The sequence below is a fragment of the Cupressus sempervirens genome, chromosome 11, assembly GCF_028749045.1.
Source record: "Cupressus sempervirens isolate cs-2001-9-10 chromosome 11, ASM2874904v1, whole genome shotgun sequence".
In the NCBI taxonomy this organism is placed as follows: domain Eukaryota; kingdom Viridiplantae; phylum Streptophyta; class Pinopsida; order Cupressales; family Cupressaceae; genus Cupressus; species Cupressus sempervirens.
This window is the reverse complement of record NC_143128.1, coordinates 635,132,490-635,146,153: the sequence shown is the minus strand read 5'-3', so window position 1 is coordinate 635,146,153 and position 13,664 is coordinate 635,132,490. Positions and strand designations below refer to the sequence as shown.

Below are 13,664 nucleotides of genomic sequence, written 5' to 3'. Positions count from 1 at the left end.
GTTGTTGGTAATATTAGGATGAAATGTAATGCTTTTGTGTTAGTAAGAATGTTAGAAATAGTTTTAGAAAATGGTTAGTATTGTTTAAGATAGAATTAAATTGAAGTTAGTTTAGTTTTAAATTTATGATTAGTTAATATTAGTTAGTTGGGAACTTTACCTTTTATATATAATTTAATCATTATGATCTTTTTAAATATTGAATTTTGATACATTGTTTTTATGTTAGTTTAAATTTAGTTTAAATTAGTTTATTTTATTAGTATCAAATAGTGTCTTAGATGTTAGTATATTAAATTAGTTTTAATTTAAAAAGTTTTAAATGTGAAATTAGTATATTTTAATTAAAACAATTTTAATGTGTTATTAATTAGTTTTATACCATTGGGAGCTTTATAGATCGATTTTAATATGGGCTTAAATTTATGATAGTTCAAATAAAGTTTAGATTAAAAAAATAGATTTATTGAATTTATTCATGTCATCATTTTTAAATGGTAAACAATAAATTAATTAATTTGATGGTTATAAGTATGTTGGAGAAAATTTTAAGGTTAAGTTTAGATTTTGGATTAAAGTTTTAAAACGTAATCGGAATGAAGTTGAAAGAAGTTAATTAATGACATTAAGCCTAAAGTAAATGATTAAAATTGAGATGACGTTCAAGTTATCAATTTAAAAAAGGGGCTAGTTAGTTAAGTCATCTTCAAGGATGTAGTATTTGATCATAATTAGATTGGTGTTAAACAAGTTATGTAACTAGGAGATAGAAAGACATTTTAGTTGGTAGGTCTTAGAGATGTAACAGATTAGTTGTTTAATTTAATTAATTGATTTACTAGAAACTCTCATTTTACCCTAATAATCTCTTCGACAAAATGTTCAAACTATGTTGTAACCTTTTTAAATCAATGGTGAACTTGCATTTAGTCTCATAGTACCCTAGGTATCTGAACTTAAAACTTCTCGAACAAATTAGTTCCATTATAGTTAAACATTTAAAATCTTTTACGACCATGTTATCTTATTTAATCATTGTTCTTAAAAAAAAACATTGTTGTGTGTGTTTTGCCCTTATATTTTGGGCATGACATATTTTATATAATGCGTGCTTTATTTCTTGTTGTAACTATATTTATATGTGTGCTTGTTGTAGCTTTAGTTCTTCAATATGAACGAACTTCTTTTCTCCACCTATCCTAATGTTGAGCTAGTGTATTGGCAAATAATACATTGCTGATATGATCTATGTTGAAAGCTTTGTTATGTGCATGATAAATTTTCTATAGAATATGCATTCTTTGATATAGCATATGCATTTTTGTATTTGTAGAAGCTTTAATAATTATGAATAGATACCTTTAATTGATATTCTTTTCATTATGATTGTATAATGTTTATATTTTTTTCTTATTTTTTCTTATGCAAGTTTGATAATGAATACTAGAACTTCTTATCATCTCATATTTTTGTTTGTAGAAGCTTTAACAGTAATGAATAGCTACCTTTAATTGATGTTCTTTTCATTATGATTGTATAATGTTTATAGTTTTTTCTTGTTTTCTTCTTATGCAAGTTTGATAATGAATGCTAGAATTTATTATCTCTTAGTTCATTTGCTCTCATAATTTTTGTTCATTATTTATATAGGGTTGATGACTTTTGATAATTTTCCATTGTGTGACTATGGCACCAGTACTGTATTAATGAAGACCTCATGCATAGAGCATAACCTTGGGCATAAATATTTATGTTGTCCATATAGTCGAAAGGTTATTACTATTTTTTCAATGCAATAAATTATTGTGGAAAACACTTATGTAGTTTTGTAATGTATGGGGACAATGGAAGAAATTACTTTCGGCGGGTCATTGAGGGCCCATCTATGCCAACTACTTCTAACTATATAGAAGATACTACAAGGAATGGTTGCAAGTTGTGCAACATTTGAGATACTACTGCCAAGGAGATTGCTTCAATGAAAAATGTTGAAATCATGTTTCCATGATGTGTTATTTATCCTCTAATTGCTATAATCACAGTATTGCTTCCATTGCTATATAGATATTGAAGATGTAAATTGTATTATGATTTTGTATACTTGATGGTGAATAAATTTTAGTAATGAAATTCCCATTTTGTTGTACTTCCATCGTGGGGACTATTTGTTTTATGATTTTGTATATAAATGATAAATATATCTTACTAGTTTCATGATTATTTACCATGTTTAACATTTTCATAATGTTATCTATTTATTTGAAAAAAAATTGAAATAATTAAATTTCTCAATAACTTCAATGAATAAAGCAAAAACAAAACAAAATTCTTTACAATTATTCAAAAAAAACCCAAATTAATAAAAAATTAAATATATTTTAAAAATATAAAAATATAAATTTAACCTTATTCCAATTCCAATTATGTTCAACCAAACAAAGGATCAACATATTCTCAATTGAATTCAAGTTGAACCAAAAAGGATTAAAATTGTCATTTTCTATTCCTATTCTCCATTCTCATTCTCATTCCCTAAGGGCCCGTTTGGCTGCTGGAATATGATTTACGAATTGGCATTCAGAATCCTAAATTTGGGATTCCGAAACTTGAAATCTAGATTATAATTTTGGGGATTTCATTTGGGACCGTTTGGTTCAAATTGAAAAATATTTGATATTCAGGGTTTATTAATCGTTGACCTATTTGGTTCAAACCAAAAAAACTAGCATTGCATATCCAGTTTGAAGACTCTCATCAGGAATGGTTGTTTGGAATGGTGGTGTTCTAAAAACCATCAAAGAAATAATAATCTATAAGGAAACAAACATCCAAGCACAACATGATTGACATTTCAACCGGTCATCGATGATCTAATTAAGATCGTATCTGATTCCTCCTTTAATGAAGTCTAGTTCTTTTGTGTGCCTCATCAGAGAAGTGATCTAAAATCTCAACCAGAAAAACACATAACAAACTTTAAAAGTAATTCACGATATTTCTGATTTTGTACTTCAGTGAATCAAAATATGATTTACTAAAGTGAATAGAAAAAAAGGATTCATTTAAACCCCCTTGGAAACCAAAAAAACTGAAAGAACATCTCGCATCTATGCCATCCTCAGTAGGTTTAAAAGGATTTCTTCACTGCGGTCTTGTAAGCACAAAAAGCGATATTTAATTACAACTGTATAAGCATTAGCGGATCACTGTGTCATCGAATGTGCAGATTGTCATGCCCCGTGCGATCATACTCCATCGCCAAACTCAAATTTGAAATATAAATTCATTGTCCGGGCATCAAATCTAATTAGATTTCACTTTATTTAGAATCCACATTGGGATTTAAAATGGGGTTTATAACGTGGATTCCAAATAACAGGTATTTTGATGGGAGACAGAAACCTTATTTTGAGGATCAAATGGGGATATCGGATTCTACTTTTTCCCAATTCCAATTTTGATTGTGCAGACCCAAACAATGGATTAAATTTTTTTTAGAACTCTGAATGCCAATTCCATTCTAATTCCAGCTACCAAATGGACCCTAAAGGCCCGTTTGGCGAGCGGAATAGGAATACGCATTTTGGAATAGAAAATGGGACTATGTATTCCTGTTCTCTGTTGGTTCAACCAATATTTGATGGGAATTTGCGGACCCCAAAATTTATGTTTTCTAAAATAAAAAAAAGTAGAATAGGAATATGTATTCCAATAACACCTATTTGGGTGGAATTGCAAAACCCCTTTTTTGGGCCAAAATTGGAATACGTATTCCTATTTTACTTGGTATTCCAATTCCATTTTGGTGCATCCAAACAAGGAATTCAAAATTTTTGGAATACGTATTCCTATTCCCCTCGCCAAACGGGCCCTAAGGACTCGTTTGGCAACGAGACTACTGCTAGAATAGACATTTGTTTATTCTTAAAATTTTTGAATCCTCTATTTGGGTCCATTCTTTAGAAATTGGAAATAAGCATACAATAGGAATATGTATTCCATTTTTGCCCAAAAAATGATTTTCTCAATTCCACCTAAATAGGTGGAATTGGAATACTTATTCTTATTCCATGTTTTACTGTGCTAAAAAATACAAATGTTTGGTTTTGTGAAAATTCCGCCACTCATTTCCGTGAATATTGGCACTCAAGTTTCATGATTTTTTTGGCACTCAAGTTTTTCATCAGATAAAGATGTCTCTATTTTCTCATTTTTCATTGTAGTTGCATCTACAACCATGCAAAGAGAGAATCTGCAACCATGCATGTAATTAGTGGGGCCTCATTAGTCCCGATTTGTAGGAGTCGAACCATGGGGGGGTTTAGTTTCTGGACTGCCTGGAAAAACTTGTGGATTATGAGAAGGCAAGGGTGGTGAGGAGGGAGGCCATTAGGATCAAGAGATAAAAAGCGAAAGTGCATCCCTTGTTGCAACCAATGGGAGATTGTAGCGGCATCGTCGAGAGATTGTAGTGGCATGGTAAAGATGTCTCCATTTTCTCATTTTCCTCATTACATTCTGTTGTAGGGCTTGTGGCTATAGTTTTTCATTGTGCATCCCTTTGCCATGCAAGATATCACCATACAAAAGAGATTGTTGGTTCAACTGACACCGGAGCTAATGTTGTTCTTGAGAACTATTAAGCAATCAACCCCCACCCAACAATCATTTCTTATCTGCTTCAAAAATGAGCATCCCTAAAGATCCTTGCATTTCTTGTTTGTAGAGATTCTTAGTTAAGGGAATCTCTTTGTTTTCCCTGTGGGTATGGTTCTATTTATTCAGAATGTTGGGAGAGGAGAAGCAGTGAGTTTGTCAAGCTTGAATAGTCATAATTCAGGGGATATGCTCATTGCCAAAACTCTTTTTCTTGGTGAACCAAACAGAGAATAGGAATACATATTCTCAGATTAACAAATCCAGAATAGCTATTCTTGTTCTTGGAGTCAAATGGACCCTAATAAAGGAAAATCTGAATGGAGCAATTGAAAGGAAGCATTTGTGTTTAAGAGAATTCGTTGGTGCACTGGGCACAATTGTTGTCTGCATCTACATATATTCATTTGTCTATATGGATAATAGGAGGGAAACAGTACGGTCACGTCGAAGGCAACAAGGAGAAGTAGAGTCAGAATCTCGCTTTGAATGTGGCAATGAAAAATCAAGGTGCAGAATTTGCTGGCCGTCAAGCAGAAGAACGAGTTTCAATCGAAGGACACATATTGTGACCACTCTTGAGCAGTTTTTCAATGATTCATATTTCTAGTGTATTAATGGAAAGAATCTACACAGCTTGCTTAATTCTCCATTAAATTCATCGTCTGAGTGGATTGGAAAAATGGATTTTGAATGGAAATCCAAGTGGACCAAAAATCTGATCATTAAAACTTAAAGAAAAACTAGACAGATTGGTAGCATGCTCAATACCAGTTTCATACACATAAGACAAAAGAGGTATGCTTAAGAAATCCCAAATACTTGCCTTAAATGAGAATGCCACTTGTTTGAACAACCAAGAGGTACTGCATCATAAGAACTTTCTCAAAGGAAACAAAAGAAACTCAAAACACTTCTTGCCAGGCAGAAAACATTCATCTGAAGCAAATCAGAAGTTTGGTGGTCGAAGAACTTCCTTTCAACTTACTCTGCATTGACTTTTCCATGGAAGAATGTGGTAGGAGCTCCATGACATGCTCCTTGTCCATCACCGCTCACCAAAAGCTGCACGTTGTCCATTTCCAGAACAACCAGATATGGAAGCTCCTTGGTGCCCACATAATCCCTTCTCCTAGCAGTAGTGCACCATGACAACAAAAGGCCACAATAGGTCATTATTCAATATTTGTGCCTGCCACTGCATTAGATAATCAATCCCAACAGTTGGAAAAAGAGAGTTCGAAAAAGAGACTCCAGATAGTAATCAGCCAAAAGTAGTTAAATAAATGCAATGCTACAATTTTGCGAATCATCTTGCACTGATATGGAGCATCTTCCACAGTCAATGCAGAAAATAAATTGGTATTGTTGAGAAAGAGCATGTCTTTTGCGTAAATATGATATGAATTCTTTCTAAAAGGATTCACAGGTTATTACGGATCAGTATCTCATCTTATTTCCATCTTCTCATGTTACATAATTTATTAAGTTTATATAATTGTTTGCAAAGGGACACGTCCAAACCTATCTCTTCTTTCCATATCTAGATCTGCAACTTTATCAATCAAAGTAAATCACAAATGTCCAAGTTAGTGATAACTGCAAAAACCACTACTTCCAAGGAAGACAGTGACAAAGAAGGGAAGAGAACATGATCCCTGGTTGTGTTGAATAGACAGTCTCCAATCAAGAATGAATAAAACAAAGAGGATAAATTTACAACATCAAAGTCCAAAATCCAACTCATGTGAATAAGAATAGAGGAAATTACTATCATAACAAGATAGCAACATAATGAACTATGTCCTCAATTGGTGTCTACCACCTTTCTTGCTGTTCTGATTAATGGAGCCCCCTCTGAGTTCTTTAAACCTTCTAGAGGTCTCAGGAAGGGAGAACCCCTATCACCAATCCTCTTCATTATTTTAGCTGACTGCATTGGGAGGCTTATTGAACGTAAAAACTCTGATGGAAGTCTTAAAGGGATTAATCCTTCTTTGAGAAATGACACCTTCACTCACTAGCAATTTGTGGACGACAGTATTATGGGGGGGGCAAGCTTCTGTGAAAGAAGCTAAGACTTTGCAAGAGGTTCTTGATACTTACTCTAGAGGGACTAGTCAGCTGATTAACTGGAACAAAAGCTCAACCTTCTTTGTTAACACCCCTGAAGTAAGACAAAGGAAAATTGCCAAAATCCTTGGTTGTGGGGTGGGCTCTCTCCCTTCATCCTATCTAAGACTCCCCTTGGGCTCTTCTCCCCCTAACTCTTTCTAGAATGGTATTCTGGACAGATTCAACAAGAAGATGGTTGGATGGAAAGGTGCCTCTCTCAGCCAGGCTGGGAAATGTCTATTGGTCAAATCCACTCTTCAGAACCTTCCCATTTATGCTCTGAGCCTTTTTGGAATTCCTGTGAAATTTGTAGAGAAAATGGAGAAAATCCAAAGAGACTTTCTATGGACCGAACTAGAAGGAAAGAAAAGGTACCCTCTTGTTTTCGGGGAGAAGGTCTGCCTCCCCAAGAGGTATGGAGGTCTGGGCATCAGAAAGCTTACCCATCTCAATAAGACACTTCTTGCAAAACAAATATGGCGTATCTTCAATAACACTAGTGAATGGAGAGACATTCTGGAAAATAAATACCTCATAAGACCCTCTCTTCATTTTACTTTATTCAATGAGGACATCCCTAAAGGGTCGACTATTTGGAATGGTATCCTGAAGGCCAGGGTCTCTTGGAAACTAGGCAATGGGGAGGATATTCAAATTTGGTTTGACAGGTGGTTATGTCAAGGCCCACTTTCTAGCAACCCAGTTTTTGAGAGATGGGTACAAGAATGCACGGAGCTATATGGATTTAAAGTAATCAATTATAGGGTTGGTTAGGAATGGAGAGACCTTTCCCTCATTTCTTAGGACTTGAAACCAATAATGACTATGCTTAACGATTTGATCCCTAGTAATAATAAGGATGAGATGGTCTGGAGGGATAATCCCAATGGAATTTATTCTGTTGCTTCTGGCTACAACTCTCTCTGGGGTTTAAACGAGAAAGCCCCTTGGGCGGATGCCTAGCTCTTGGGCCTCACTCCTAAGATCAACATATTTTATTCGCTGGCCCTTCAGAACAAAATTCTAACGCAAGATAACCTCATGAAGAGAGGCCATGTTATGCCCAGCAGATGCCCGCTTTCTAAAAACCAGTCTGAGTCGAGAAATCATATCTTCATTCAATGTGACTATGCTAGGGAGGTGTGGAATTCTCTCAATTAGGAAATGGAGATTCTCTGGTGCTGGCCGGATAACCTCATCGACTTTTTCAGTCATTGGAAAAGCCTCTGTAAAATTGCAGGCCGGTAGGATAATTATACCTAGTTTTTGCTTCACTTCTGCTGGAGTATCTGGAAGGAAAGGAACAACAGAAATTTCAGGGACAGAGAGGAGCCCGCTATAATTCTGGGAAGGAAGATTTTGAAAAACATAAAAGAAAACCTTCAAGTGATGAAGGAGGGGGAAGTTGATATAGGGGATAGGAAGACGGTCAAAGAAAAAGATAGGGATCCCAAAAGACAGGAAGCCAGATGGATTCTACCCCCGGAAGGATGGTCAAAAGCCAACTTTGATGGCACTTCTAAGGGAAACCTTGGCCCCTCTGGAAGCGGTGGAATTATAAGAAACAATTTTGGGGAGGGGATTGCTTCCTTTGCTCTCCCGCTTGGAACCCAGACCAACCATTTGGTTCAAGCCAGAGTCGCGTGCAATGTGGTTAAGCTGGCTTTTGAAGCTGGAGTTTCCAAAATTTGGCTTGAAGGGGACTCCAAAAACATAATTAACAATATTAATGATATCTCTTCTCCCTCGTGGTCGATTGCAAATATAATTGATGAGACACGTGCCACCCTCACAAAATTTGAGAAGGTCCATGTCACTCATGCGTTTAGAGAGGCAAACCCAGTTGCTGACTGGTTCACTAACAAAGGGGTGGGAGCAAACAAAGAGATGATCTGGCATTCTGGAAAAGATATTCCGATGGAGGCTAAGTCACTAATCGAGCTGGAGAAAATCCACGGAAGTACGGGTCAATCTAACTGTTATCATGTTTAATAAAGAAAGAATGGATGTTGGTATGAGCAATAATATGTTTCTTGGTTTTGTATTCTCAAGGCATTTTCTCCATATTTTCGACACATTTGGAGGATCCTTATCATTTTCACTCGCTATTGTATCAGAGAGGCGAATGATCACAAACCCAATAATAGAAACAGAGCCAAAATCTTGGCTGGAAAAAAATTTCAGAGATTGGGGCTCATGAGAATTGTTGAAGAAAAACGGACGTCATGACTGGAGAACGGAGCAGAAAGGAGCCGGCGGGTGAAGTGGAGAAGTTGAAGAATATAGGCAAAGTCTGGAAAAAATTGGAAAAGGGCGGAGTTGCAAATTTTTTCGAGAAACTCCATGGTTTTGACCCTGAGGTCACCAACAGCATGGTGAACTCATGGAACAACGGCAAGGTCAAGGTGAACGGGGTTTCTTTCCAAATCACAAAGGAGGTGGTTGCGGAGGTCACTGGTATCCCTATGGAGGGTTTCAAATTCTACAGGGACAAGAAACTTTCGTCCAATGCAGTCAAGGAGTTCGTGAAAAATTTTGCAGAGATGAACAAGCTGGAAAAGAAAGAGTCTTTCTATGTGATGGAGACTATAAAGAAGTTATGGAGGTATGTTTTATATGCCCTTATTGATTATGTTACCCTGGACCCTAGGTTTGATCGGGTCAGAACTCACCATTTTGTAATTTTAAATCATTTTCGCCATAAGAAAAGAATCTCCATACCCTTTTACCTTTTCACTTCTATGAACAAGGAAATCTCTAGTTTCAAGAAAAAAGTCACTGTTAACCCTGCTTTGCATGAGGAATTATTGCTCCTCATCCATGAGCATTTCAAAGCTCAGTCTATATGCAAGATCCCTCCTCATGTTGAGGATGTTGACGAAGGCAGCTCCAGCTTTTCTTCTGACTCTGATGACATTGAGAGCATTAGCTCGGAGGAGGAGAATGTTTCCTTAGGAAAGAAGAAAAAAGGTCAAGCCAGGAAATTGTCCACTGCTACAACTCCCATCAGGAAAAGCCCTAGGGATCACGGCCAAGCTCAAGCAAAAGAGGGTTATGCTGAGGAGGAGGAGGAAATGGATACGAAAGATTCTGACAAAGTGTCGGAGGAGGAGGTGGAAGAGGAGAAACCTGGAAAAAAATGGAAGAGGGAGGTTGTGAGAGTTGAGGAGACTAGAAATCAAAGGACAAATGCTATTCCTCTTCCCCTCTCCCCTGTCCAATCTCAGCCTCCTTCGGAGGAAAAAGCGAATGTCATCACTGGTGAGAACGAGTGGGAAGTGCAGGTCAAAAATAGGATAAAGGCCTGCAAAAATTTCAATGAGAGGACTGCTACTATGGGGATTTTTAGGGAAGCTATGAATCCTCAGATCCTGGTGGACAACCTGGAGCAGCCTAGGCTCAATGAGCTCATAGACCCAGCTATCTTGGCCATCTCGGACAACGCAAGGGAGACTGGAATGAACCTTCTGAATAATGCCCGCAATAGTATGATTGACAACTTCAGATCAATCAAATGGCTCTTCCATGAGCTGGAGGAAGTTAGAGAAAGGGTATCCCAGATGGAAAGTATTAAGAATAAGACAGGTAATGACAGCCAAGAGGACCAGGAAAATAGAGAAAGCTTAAATGAAAGGAGATTAAGAAATCTTGAAAACTACAACCACAACCTGGCAAGTCAGATGATTTCTCTCCTGAGTTCGATGAATGACAACATCCAATCCCTTGCTGGTAAACTTAAGGACAGGGGCTTGCTGGTGGAGGAGGGAGGACAGAACAGGGATAAGGCCAGGTCGGATGATGACAAGGCCACAATCAGTACTCTCACCAGTATGGATCAGGGCATGGAGAAGGTCCAGGATCAAATGGAAAAGGAGCAGCAAAAGATAATCGAGGCAGCTCAAACTATGCAGGAAATGGAGAAGATAACTGAAGACTAGTTTTCTTGTCTTTTGTCTTTTTGTCTTCCTGGCTTTTGGCTTTTCGACAGGCTTTCTGTAGTCTTTTTTAGTTTGTTTGTTTTCTGGCCTTTCTGTGGGCCTTTGTTTTGGGCTGGGCCTTCGGGTCTTTTTTCAACTGTTGGACCTCTGTCTTGGCTGGGCTTCTTTGGCTTATTATCAGCCTTGTTTTTGTAAAACTTATGGGTTTTAGGATCCCTTAAAACCTATTTTTCTTATCAAAAACATAATGACCTATGTCAAAGATAGATTCAAATACCTAGAAGCGATAAGAGGACTTTCTTGAATCCTTCTAGAGTATATTTTGTATATACTCAGTCAAAATGTGGACCTCGAAAGCTAATATTAGAGACTGATACATAATTTGCAAACTGTACTAACCCCTCTGAGTTTACCATGACAGGTTGAGATATTGAAGTTATTATATTGAAGAATATAATCTATCACAATCAACGACATATACTAAAAACTAGACCACATGAAGGTAGAGGCATAGAAGGAAATTGAAATAAAATGAAAGGAATACCATTTGAGTCTATGGTTTAGTAAGCCTTAGCATTATCGTCTTGGTTGAGCAATGTATAATATAACTTGGGCTATAATTTAACCCCAATGAATTCTATAGAATCATTCAAGTGTGCCTTGACTAAAAGAAGTCACGTGATAGAGAAAATAGATGTCTAGATACCATCTGCAACAATAGGACATACAAATCCATTTCGAGGTCTATGGCAAAAACATTTGATCAACATAATATAGTCAACATATATATCATAATAAATAAGAGGAGTTACATCTGTCATCAGAGCTCCCAATCACTATCAAGCAAGAGTCTCCCTCTTATAAGATTGAGGTTAATCATATCAAAGTTAAAAGACATTACATAATATTGGACCAATCTTATGATTGCTGGACATATATAAATTACCGGCAAACCTATCTCATTATATTGACACATACACATATTGGATTTATGAGTCAAGTGAATTCAAACAGAATGGGCTAATTAATTGAGTAGAGTATCAAGACAAATTATTGGGAGTAAAGGTTTCAATAGGAAGAATTCATTCATGAATTGAAGAAATACATGCACTGTTTTGATATCAGAAGACAACAATACCAGGGGACATTTCAAGCTGGATTGAAAGTGGTTTGGAATGCACTCCATATTTTTATTATTGATTGATGTGAATTGATTTTGTTAATGTTAATGTAGCTTCAGTTGGATAACTAAGTAATGTTTGTGGGCTAATGAATACAACAAAACTAATGTTGGATGTAGTAAAATAACATCCAGTTGGATATTTGAGTTAGAGATTGCAGTTATCTAATATCAGGAGGCATGCTTATAATGCCAAGATAAAACCCTGAACTCTTATTGTGTTTTTATGTACTTAGATGTGAATGCTCTGTTCTATATCTCCCCTGTTTACAGATCCTACAACCACAAATTTCGATCTCAAGTTATCAACATTCCAGATTTTTAGTTACAAATTGAAGAAATTCAGCAAGGCCAATTATAGCAATGGCCAAGCAATTAGAAGGCTCGCTATCTCATAGAAAACAAATCTTGTTTAGATTCTCCAGAAGCTGGGTTGTTTATTTTCCCGTAGATTATTATGGGAGGGAGCAGCTCCAAGGGTTAGGTCACAGTTTATCTGAGAATGAGTCTGGAGCCGTCCTTGAAAATAAAGTTGGTTTATCTGAGAATGCAAATGTGATTGAGAATAAGTGAGAAAACAAAAAGAAAGACTACTCTCATAAGGAATCCATTCAAACGCTTTCAATTGTCACAACTGATAACCACAATCACCTTCGTTGCCGCTTTCACAATTCCAGGAGGAGTGAGAAGTGATAAAGGTATTATATATAGTTGAGATTAGGCCTTTCACAGAAGAAAGAATAAATTCAACATGGCCAAAAGTAAATTCTAGCATTCCTATGACATATAAAAGTCATGCAATTCACAGGCAACGCTCGATGCGTCCAAACCCTAGGAGGATCCATGGTGCGGAGAGTTAAATGGTAAAGAACCATGTAAAAAATAGGGCAAAACAATGAAAACATACGATCTGAAAGAAATCATTGAAATGTCAGGACAGCCCACGATAAGGATATGAAAAAAAACCTCATTAAATATTTTATGCAGCCACCACAAGTGTCTTACCCAACAAACTATGTTTGAGATGGTCCAAGGCTGTGAGCAATCGATGATTTCCAGACCAAGCGATCTTTTTCCATTAGACTGAAAACCCAAAACTCAAAGAGCAGATCAATTGTAAACCATAAAACTATAATGCAGATGTGGAGGAAACCGAGCGGAAAAGATTAAACATACAAGAGATCTACATAGGGTTTTTACCTGTTTATTGTATACGGATCTGAATCATTCTCACTGAAGACGACGATGGCTAGGGCGTGATAGATGACAAAAATATATACATAAATCATGAACTCTAGTCATGTCCATGATGAATCTTCCCGCCTCTGTTGAGAATTGTTCGTGATGCCCTCAGAACTGCTGATGATGCCCTGTTGATGCCTCCTAAACTGAGTTAACCGCCATAAGTTATATCAGAATCAGTCATTTTAAGAAAAGTCGCGATTTTACTGTTGTCTTTATTTAAAACAATTAAGAAATTAATAAATAATTTAAATATAAAAAATATGGTAAAGACAAAATCGATATTTTGTCTTTAAGTAACGTCTTTAATATGTGATGTGAATATCAGGATTTAACTGTGTGATTTTTGAGTCAAACTCGATGACCCATGTTTCATGAGTAGTGATTCAACATGAATCCATCTCTCATGAGAATAAATGAAACACTTAGCACTCATTGGATCTAGGTGATGCTCACAGGGGTGAAGCACCGGGACTTCCCGGGAGGTCACCCATCCCAGTACTACTCCAGCCTGAGCGCGCTTAACTATGGAG

At 36.4% G+C, this 13,664-nt stretch overlaps 1 long non-coding RNA gene across 1 annotated transcript; it reads right to left on the bottom strand.

The window, feature by feature from the left end:
- Nucleotides 1-12,477: 12,477 nt before the first annotated feature.
- LOC149531366 (uncharacterized) lies at nt 12,478-13,350 on the bottom strand. Its single transcript, XR_016358600.1, has 2 exons — nt 13,090-13,350; nt 12,478-12,972 (listed from the first exon to the last, which is right to left on the bottom strand). It is a non-coding gene; the product is annotated as an uncharacterized LOC149531366 (long non-coding RNA).
- Nucleotides 13,351-13,664: the final 314 nt, after the last annotated feature.